This window comes from Artemia sp. Qi Xiang Cuo, chromosome 19 (genome assembly GCF_049724085.1).
Source record: "Artemia sp. Qi Xiang Cuo chromosome 19, ASM4972408v1, whole genome shotgun sequence".
Lineage (NCBI taxonomy): Eukaryota > Metazoa > Arthropoda > Branchiopoda > Anostraca > Artemiidae > Artemia > Artemia sp. Qi Xiang Cuo.
Genome location: NC_142812.1, coordinates 22,451,017 through 22,462,084, shown reverse-complemented (window position 1 = coordinate 22,462,084; position 11,068 = coordinate 22,451,017). Strand labels below are relative to the sequence as shown.

General features: G+C 33.4%; 1 pseudogene; it reads right to left on the bottom strand.

Annotated features, from left to right (window-relative positions):
* Positions 1–4,262: 4,262 nt before the first annotated feature.
* On the bottom strand, positions 4,263–5,023 carry LOC148940612 (uncharacterized; annotated as a pseudogene).
* Positions 5,024–11,068: the final 6,045 nt, after the last annotated feature.

Below are 11,068 nucleotides of genomic sequence, written 5' to 3'. Positions count from 1 at the left end.
AATTACTTGCGACAACGACTATTACAACGAGTCGAAATTGAAGATGAAGAAAAAAGAAATATCCATTTGGAAGAAATACATGGTTAGAAGATCAGCGGTAGCGAGAATTACAACCGATAGCAAGAATCAGTATTTGTCAAAAATATTTTGGAAAACTGGCTTTCTGGGAGTTTATGGCCAGCAAAAAGGATCTACACAGATCACGAGTATGAGAAAATTTGTTTGGAGCTTCAGTTTTAGAAAAAAAACATATGATTAATGTCATATTTATGAGAATATTTCAAGAGAACAAATTACATCATTTCCACCCCATCCCCTCCCTTCCCAGGAATGAACGTATCGTTTTTATATCTATGATGTATGCAACATTAAAAAAGGAACATCTTTAAGAATTAAATACCAAGTGTAATTAGTCTATTTACAAAAGGCGTTTTAAGCAGTCTCATAATGCCCAGAGGACAAATAAACAACCTAAACCATTAAACGTGACAAGACCTATCAGAGCAGCTAAAGTAAAGGGTATTTAAAAATGTTTAAAGTAAGGATAAACGAAAATAAAGAACAAAGAAATATACAGTTAGAATACTTGCGTCAGCGACAATTAAAACGAGTCAAAAACAAAAGTGAAGAACAAAGAAATATCCGGTTCGAAGATAAGCGGCAGCAAGAATTACGACAAGTCAAAAATAAAAGTAAAGAACAGAGAAATATCCGTTTACAAAAAATTCAACGAAGTAGAACGAATTAAAAATGAAGAACAAAGAAATATGCGGCTATAAGATAAGTCACAGCTATAACAAAGCAATATGCGGTTAGAAGACAAGCGGTAACAAGAATTGCAAGCGAGAAAGCGAGTATCAAAACGTGTCGAAAATGAAGCGTTCCGATAACTTGTTTTCATTTAGTTAAACTTTCTCGGAAGTTTCAACCTTGTATCCTTAGCCGTAGTAGTATCCGCATCAGTAACGGTATTTATATTAAGTACATAGCGACTGCTGGTTAGTTCAACAACCCCCTCAACATGCCCTAAAAGTTTCAACATAAGGCTCTAAGCCATTGGTTCTTAAAGTTGGCTTTGCTCCGACCCATCTGACAAAAATTCCCAATCTTAGGTCCACGCTTTTGCTGCTTTAGAGAAAAGATGGCATTAATATTGATAATACTCAATTCGGTAGTGGCGAGTAGTGGAACTTATTTGTTCTGACTAAAAAAAAAAAAAAAAAAAAAAAAAAAAAAAAAAATACAAGTGTTACCAATATAAATGAAAGACTTAACATCAGAAACATGACTTGTTAAAATCAGAAAAATAATTGTTTTTATTACTTTCATAACTAAACCTGCAAGTTTTTTTTACAAAGTTATTTCAATGGGAAGGATGTACTTGTTTCTGATTTTTCTTTATTGCAGTTTCAGCATCAATTTCAACTTTAGTACTTTTAATTGCTGTGAATTTGATATATCCAATTTATTTCTGTTCTCAGCTTTAATGTAAATCATAACCGAAAATCCAGCCTCACATAAATATGAGCTAGTAAAGAGGATTTTCATAGCTTCATCAGACAGGCAAGGATAGTTGTCAGCAATCCGTAACTGTTTACGATCAAAACTATTTTCAGTGACACATCTTCTGATAAATCAATGAGTTCTTCACATGATTTTTTTTTTGACATGTCGTCTAATAGATGTTTAATATATTCAGTTTTTCTTTCCACGTAAACTGTAACTTTATTACGTAATCCCACTAATCGTGTCAATAGTGCTTCTCTTTGACGGCTATAGTGCTTTCCACAAAGCACACGGACTTTGCTAAGATCTCTCGTAACTGTATTGAGCTTTGCTAAGATCTCTCGCAATTGTATTGAAAATTACCTCAGCAATTCCATGACTTATTGGCTTTCACGAGGATTCAGAAGGATATGGTTAACTATTTTTCAGTGACGCATCTTGTTTTTCAGTGACAAATCATGGGATAAAGAACACACTGAACTTCTATTAAAAAAAAACTTGCACAATAGAGGGCCTCAACTGTTTCTTTTTTGTAAAGACCATTACATAAATAAAAAACAAAACAATAACCGGCAAATTATGTTGCTGGGTTACCTGCCCTATTACAATCATTTACTAGCCAGCCTTTAAAGATACTTACTTACACTTCTTTACGAAATGTTTGACTTCATTTCCATATTAGCTTCGTATAAGTAACCCGAAAAATAATAGAAATTAATTTTTATACGTGGGACCAGAAAGTATAGGTGACACGTGACATACAAAAGTAAAAACGGACACTAGTGCCGACAAAAAAGAAGAAAAAAAACAACAAAAAAACACACAAGAGCCATATAGTATTTGTCGATTCTTAAATCTTTTTCCAGGGTAACAATAAAGTAGCATTAGAGTAGTAATAGGGGCTTGATCTCAGCCTCTGAAAAAAAAGTAACTAAGAAACTTGAGAACAATATCAATGGTTAGATGGCATTGGCATTTTTATATACACAGACGCCAGTTTCACTTTCACTTTCTTTTCAATTTATCTTGTGGGCTAAGCACATTGAAAATAATTTTTTATTTTCGTTTCAGAAGAAATGGATAAAACTGTTATGCAATTAGATTAATAAATCAAATGTTAACTAGCATATCCGTCTTAAGAAGCTAAATTCAAGAAATGTATTTGTTATTTCAAGTATTCTATTACAAGTATTTCAACAAAGGAAACAAAAATGGACAAAACAGTTGGAAAATGACATAATAGTGAGAAAATTGCAAGATTTCATGGTGAGAAGGGGAAGAGGGCCAAAAAAGGCTGGCTCTATGTACAGGTGCAGTTTGAAGCTCTTAGCATTTAGGATTTCACCATGCTTTGTTATATTTGTCAAAAGAATATCTAGCCTATTTGAAAAAAAAGTACGCCTAGTTTATATTGGTGCCTGACAATAGTTGCACTTTTAGGATTTATCCTTTAAATCCATTTAGGGAACTGGGAATTTTTGTAAACCTTCTGTATTTTTTAATTAATGGCAACTTTAAAACGGTTGTCCTTTGATGAAAATTCACAGAAATACAGGGTTGGGAAAGGGCTGAGTCGGTATTGAAATTTTTAGTATATTATACTAATTCACCCCTTGAAATCAAGAACGCGTCCAAAAAAAATCGCTAAAAGTTTTTCCCGTCTGAAGTACCTTTATCAGTTCTTTTTTTAAATTTAATTTAAATAACATGGAATAAACTCCGTATGACGGCCAAGCAAATTTAACATGAACAGAAATTATTTCAACAAGGTAAGTGATACTTAAAATAAAAACATTTTCAAAAAGATTCTTCAATTTTATACATGGGAAGAAAATTCCCAAGGAAAATTGTCCGCAAGGGGGAGCGATTGTCCGTAGTGGAAAATTGGACCAGAAAGTTGGAGACATAAAAGGATTCGTTATGTCATTTTTATACTTAAATTATTCTTCTTTAAAACTATAAAAATAAGAAGATTAGTAATTTTACTTTCCTTTGGATATTTGAGCCGGCTTGAGATTGGATATTTGAGACCCATTGAAGTTTTTAAAATGAAATACAATTATTAAATAGGACAAATAACTTGGGTTCTATCTTGCAGCACTCATTAGGTCAAACTCTTAAACTCTAAAGTTTCTTTGACATTCAAACTTCAGGCACACCCAAGCCAAAACTCCTTCAGTCTCATGCACACACTTTACATACAGTAAATAGATATCGAGCGTTAGGCAAATATTACCTAAGATCCCTACTGAATATTCATCTTCTCGTAGGGTTTATGTAAGCAATTGCAGAAACAAGGCCAACAAAAACTGTAGAAAAATGTTTACACTTTCTTTTTTTTTCTGTGCGTCACTCTCCGGATCTATAAGTAATGTTTTTCTAATATCTGGTGAACAGTAACTGGAACATAACTAAGGTAACAAGCATTTAGTCACAGTGGAATTTTTTTGGGCTGAAGCTCAAATTCAATCTGAGAAATTTTTTTTCCCATATAAGAGACTCGTATGGCTTTTTCCTGCATGGATGATTCCATCCCAGCATAAATCTAAAGAAGTAACAAAGTTATTTTTTCATATAACACGCTTGTTAAGGCTTTTCTCTAGTATGTGTTCTTTGATGTCCAACCAAATGGGAGTATTCTTTGATGCACATTCAAAGCTGTTGTCTGGGAAAAGAATTTAATGCAAATAACACACTTAAGGGATTTTTGAATTTTTGATGCATATTTAATGTTACAGGATGAGAAAAGGTTTATTTCAAATATTATATTTGAAGGGTTTATTCCTAGTGCGCATTCTTTGATGGCTCTTTAAAGTTGCAGCCTGAGAAAAAATTTTATCGCAAATAAGACACTTGAAAGGCTTATCCCCAGTGTGTACGCTTTGATGTCTCTTTAAATTTGCAGCCTGGGAAAATCCTTTATCGCAAATAAGACACTTGAAAGGCTTATCCCCATTGTGTATTCTTTGATGGCTCTTTAAAGTTGCAGCCCGGGAAAATCTTTTACTGCAAATAAGACACTTGAAAGGCTTATCCCCAGTGTGGATTCTTTGATGGCTCTTTAAAGTTGCAGCCTGAGAAAATCTTTTACCGCAAATAAGACACTTGAAAGGCTTATCCCCAGTGTGGATTCTTTGATGGCTCTTTAAAGTTGCAGCCTGGGAAAATCTTTTACTGCAAATAAGACACTTGAAAGGCTTATCCCCATTGTGGATTCTTTGATGTCTCTTTAAAGTTTCAGCCTGGGAAAATCTTTTACTGCAAATAAAACACTTGAAAGGCTTATCCCCATTGTGGATTCTTTGATGGCTCTTTAAATTTGCAGCCTGGGAAAATCTTTTACTGCAAATAAGACACTTGAAAGGCTTAACCCCATTGTGTATTCTTTGATGGCTCTTTAAATATGCAGCATGGGAAATCTTTTACTGCATATAAGACACTTGAAAGGCTTATCCCCATTGTGTATTCTTTGATGCACATTTAGAGTTGCAGCACAGGAAAACCTTTTATTGCACATAACAGTAGAAAGGCCTTATTGACTCCCGTCCGAACCACGTGGTTTATGGTTTCCTCACTGAGAATGAAAAAACAGAATTTTTCTCACTTGAAAAAACAGGAATTTTCTCACATTTATGGTTGTTTCTTGGACGATTATGTGCGTCGGTCAAGTTATTTGATGTTTTTCTTGGATGTCAACATTAATTTATGTCTGTTTTATGGTTTTGTCAGTGAGAATGAAAAAACAGGAACTTTCTCACTTTGATGGATGTTTTCTGGATTTTTTAGTCTAACAACGGGGACCGGAGTCAATGACTTCTTCTTTCAAGATCTTGTGTTGTTGCTGTTGTTATGGTTTTTGTCAGTGAGAATGAAAAAACAGACATAAATTGATGTTGGCATCCGAGAAAAACATCAAATAAAATTTCCAAGAGAATTGTTTCCGGGGCAAAGTTTGTTAATATCTTTGGAGTTCGACCAGAAGAATTGTTTCCGGGGTGAAGTTTTGTTGTTTCTAAGGGGAATTATTGATTCACGAAAGGGTTTCCAATTAATTTCAAATGTGACAGCGCAGGGATGCCAAAAACAAAAGGAACACGCAGAAATTACGTTTAGGGGTTATTTGGGCGAAACCGTTTTAGACATTTTAGGGAATTATTTCGGCGAAACAGTTAGAGACATTTTAAAAGATGATTTTTGAAAAGATTTTAGAAGAGGATTTAAGGGTAAAACTCTGTGGTCGTTATAATACACAAGTTCTATTTGAACAGTGTCGTGAGGTCCCCTACCCCAATCCCAAAGGGTTCCGATCCCCCTACCCCAACCCCGAAGGAAGCCCCCGGTCCCCAAAAGTCCCCCGGGCTCCCAAAGGGCCCCCGGACCCTCAAAGGCCCCTGAGCCCCCATTTTTTAATATTTTTTAATTTGCGCATTGTTGGACACAAAATTTAGAAGAGGATTTGAGGGTGAAACTCTGTGGTCGTTATAATACACAAGTTCCATTTGAACAGTGTCGTGAGGTCCTCTACCCCAACCCCAAAGGGCCATCATACCCCACCCCAACCCCGAAGGAAGCCCCCGGTTCTCAAAGGTCCCCCGGGCTCCCAAAGGGTCCCCCGGCACCCCAAAGGGCCCCCTGAGCCCTCATTTTTTAATACTTTTTTAAGGCTTTATTATATCTTTTCAGAACAAGTTATTTTGTTAATGTCAATCCTAAACCCATTTTACAAGTTGAAGTAGCCATCCTTTTCACAAACAACTTTACTATGCTGCTTTTTTGAATGCTCCAACACCAAGCAATACTTTTCAAAGGGCATTTCAGAACAAATTCTTTTCATAATGTCCCTCCTAAACCCATTTTACAAATTGAAGTACCCATCCTTTTTACACACCACTTTACTTTACAGCTTTTTGAATGATCCAACACCAAGCAATACTTTTCAAAGGGTAATTCACAACAAGTTATTTTCTTAATGTCCTTCCTAAACCCATTTTACAAATTGAAGTACCCATCCCTTACACCCACAACTTTACTTTACAGCTTTTTGAATGATCCAACACCAAGCAATACTTTTCAAAGAGCATTTGAAGTACATATCCTTTTTACACACAGCTTTACTTTACTGCTCCTTGAATGCACCAACACCAAGCAATATTTTTGAAAGGGCATTTCAGAATAAGTTCCTTTCTTATTTTCCATCATAAACCCATTTTACAAATTGAAGTAACCATCCTTTACACCCACAACTTTACTATACAGCTTCTTTGAATGCTCCAAACCCAAGCAATACTTTTCAAAGGGCATTTCAGAACAAGTTCTTTTCTTAATGTCCTTCCTAAGCCCATTTTACAAGTTGAAGTACCCAACCTTTACACCCACAACTTTACAGCCTTTTGAATGCTCCAACACTAAGCAATACTTTTCAAGGGCATTTTAGAACAAGTTCTTTTCAAAATGTCCTACCTAAACCCATTTTACAAGTTGAAGTTCGCATCCTTTTCATCCACAACTTTACTTTACAGCTTTTTGAATGCCCAACACCAAGCAATACTTTTCAAAACGCATTTCAGAACAAGTTATTTTCTTAATGTCCCTCCTAAACCCATTTTACAAATTGAAGTACCCATCCTTTTCACCCACAACTTTACTTTACAGCTTTTTGAAAGCACAACACCAAGAAATACTTTTCAAAGGGCATTTGAAGTAGCCATCCTTTTCACCCACAACTTTACTATACTGCTTTTTTGAATGCTCCAACACCAAGCAATAATTTTCAAAGGACACTTCAGAACCAGTTCTTTTCATAATGTCCATCCTAAACCCATTTTACAAGTTGAAGTACCCATCCTTTACACCCACAACTTTACTTTACAGCTTTTTGAATGCTTCAACACCAAGCAATACTTTGAAAGGGCATTTGAAGTAGCCATCCTTTTCACCCACAACTTTACTATACTGCTTTTTCGAATGCTCCAACACCAAGCAATACTTTTCAAAGGGCATTTCAGAACCAGTTCTTTTCATAATGTCCATCCTAAACCCATTTTACAAATTGAAGTACCCATCCTTTACACCCACAACTTTACTTTACAGCTTTATGAATGATCCAACACCAAGCAATACTTTGCAAAGGGCATTTGAAGTAGCCATCCTTTTCACCCACAACTTTACTATACTGCTTTTTTGAATGCGCCAACACCAAGCAATACTTTTCAAAGGCATTTCAGAACCAGTTCTTTTCATAATGTCCATCCTAAACTCATTTTACAAATTGAAGTATCCATCCTTTACACTCACAACTTTACTTTACAGCTTTATGAATGATCCAACACCAAGCAATACTTTTCAAAGGGCATTTGAATTAGCCATCCTTTTCGCCCAAAACTTTACTATACTGGTTTTTTGAATGCTCCAACACCAAGCAATACTTTTCAAAGGCATTTCAGAACCAGTTGTTTTCTTAATTTCCCCCCTAAACCCATTTTACAAATTGAAGTGCCAATCCTTTTTACACAAAAGTCTACTTTAAATCCTTTTGAATACGCCAAAACCAAGCAAAACTTTTCAAAGGGCATTTGAGAACAACCTCTTTTCTTAATACCCCTCTTAAGCCAATTTTACAAATTTAAGCTCTAATCTTTTACACACAAACATTTACTTTACAGTTTTTTGAATGCTCAAACACCAATCAATACTTTTCAAAAGGCATTTCAGAACAAGATCTTATCTTAATGTCCTTCCTAAACGCATTTTACAAGTTGAAGTACCCATTCTTTACACCCACAACTTTACTATACTGCTTTTTTGAATGCTCCAACACCACGAATTACTTTTCAAAGGACATTTCAGAACCAGTTCTTTTCCTAATGTTCTTCCTAAACCCATTTTACAAGTTGAAGCACCTATCCTTTACACCCAAAACTTTACTTTACAGCTTTTTGAATGCTCCAACACCAAGCTATACTTTTCAAATGGCATTTCAGAACAAGTTCTTTTCATAATGTCCTTCCTAAACCCATTTTTCAAGTTGCAGTTCCCATCCTTTTCATCCACAACTTTACAGCTTTTTGAATGCCCAACACCAAGCAATACTTTTCAAAAGACATTTCAGAACAAGTTATTTTCTTAATGTCCATCCTAAACCCATTTTACAAATTGAAGTACCAATCCTTTTCACCCACAACTTTACTTTACAGCTTTTTTGAATGCACAACACCAAGCAATACTTTTCAAAGGGCATTTCAGAACAAGTTCTTTTCTTAGTGACCGTCCTTAACCCATTTCACAAATTGAAGTACCCATCCTTTTTACCCACAACTTTACTTTACAGCTTTTTGAAAGCACAACACCAAGCAATACTTTTCAAAAGGCATTTCAGAACAATTTCTTTTCTTAATGTCCTTCCTAAACCCATTTTACATATTGAAGTACTTATCCTTTTCACCAACAACTTTACTATACTGCCTTTTTGAATGCTCCAACACCAAGCAATACTTTTCAAAGGGTACTTCACAACAAATACTTTTCTTAATGTCCTTCCTAAACCCATTTTACAAGTTGAAGCATCCATCCTTTTCATCCACAACTTTACTTTACAGCGTCCGGGGAAATATTTGGAACAGAACTTTAAATTTTTTCATCTCTTTGAGAAAGGTCGGAACTGAATTTAAGAAAATTTAGAATTAAAGTGAAACTTTTTATCTTCATAGAAAATAATCACAATCATAGTATAACTTTTCCTATCTTCTAAGGAAAAATTTAGAACTGAACTTTAAATTTTTTATGTCTTGGTGAACTTAAAACTGAAGTGGAAGCTTTTTATTTTCTCTGGAGAAATTAGAATTGAATTGTGTTCGTTGGTAAAATTCAGAAGAGAACTTTTCTATCTTCTATAAAAAAAAAACTTTTCTATCAGAAGAGAACTTCTCTATCTTCTATAAAAAAATTCGAATAGTATTTTAATTTTTTCATCTCTTTGAGAAAAATCTGAACTGAAGTGGAAACTTTTTATATTATTTTGGTAAAATAGAATTGACCAATAACTTATTTCATTTTCATTGAGAAAATTCAGAATCAAAGTTGAACTTTTCTTCTTCTGTGAAAATATTTGGAACAGAACTTTAAATTTTTCATCTCTTTGAGAAAGGTCGGAATTGAATTTAAGAAAAATTTAGAATTAAAGTGAAACTTTATATCTTCATAGAAAATAATCACAATCATAGTATAACTTTTCCTATCTTCTAAAGAAAAATTTAGAACTCAAATTTAAATTTTTTATGTCGTGGTGAACTTAAAAGTGAAGTGCAAGCTTCCTATTTTCTCAGTAGAAATTAGAATTGAATTGTGTTCTTTGATAAAATTCAGAAGAGAACTTGAACTTTTCTATCTTCTATAAAAAATTTGGAACAGTATTTAAAAAATTTTCATCTCTTTGAGAAAAATCTAAAATGAAGTGGAAATTTTTTATATTATTTTGGGAACATAGAATTGATCAATAACTTGTTTCATTTTCATTGAGAAAATTCAGAATTGAAGTTGAACTTTTCTTCTTCCGGGAAAATATTTGGAACAGAACTTTAAATTTTTTCATCTCTTTGAGAAAAGTCGGAATTGAATTTAAGAAAATTTAGAATTAAAGTGAAGCTTTTTATCTTCATAGAAAATAATCACAATCATAGTATAACTTTTACTATCTTCTACGGAAAAATTTAGAAGTGAACTTTAAATTTTTTATGTCTTGGTGAACATAAAACTGAAGTGGAAGCTTTTTATTTTCTCTGGTGAAATTAGAATTGAATTGTGTTCTTTGGTAAAATTCAGAAGAGAACTTGAACTTTTCTATCTTCTAAGAAAAATTTGGAACAACATTTAAATTTTTTCATCTCTGAGAAAAATCTTAATTGAAGCGGAAAATTTTATATTATTTTGGGAAAATAGAATTGATCAATAACTTATTTCATTTTCATTGAAAAAATTCTGAATTGAAGTTGAACGTTTCTTCTTCCGGGGAAATATTTGGAAGATAAATTTAAATTTTTTCATCTCTTTTAGAACGATTTGAACTGAATTTAAGAAAATTTAGAATTAAAGTGAAACTTTTTATCTTCATAGAAAATAATTGCAATCATAGTATAACTTATCTGTTTGAGAAAAATCTGAACTGAAGTGGAAAATTTTTATATTATTTTGGGAAAATAGAAATGATCAATAACTTATTTCATTTTCATTGAGAAAATTCAGAATCGAAGTTGAACTTTTCTTCTTCCGGGAAAATATTTGGAACAGAACTTTAAATTTAACTCTTTGAGAAAGGCCGAAATTGAATTTAAGAAAATTTAGAATTAAAGTGAAACTTTTTATCTTCATAGAAAATAATCACAATCATAGTATAACTTTTCCTATCTTCTACGGAAAAATTTAGAAGTGAACTTTAAAATTTTTATGTCTTGGTGAACTTAAAACTGAAGCGGAAGCTTTTTATTTTCTCTGGTGAAATTAGAAATGAATTGTGTTCTTTGGTAAAATTCAGAAGAGATCTTGAACTTTTCTATCTTCTATAAAAAAT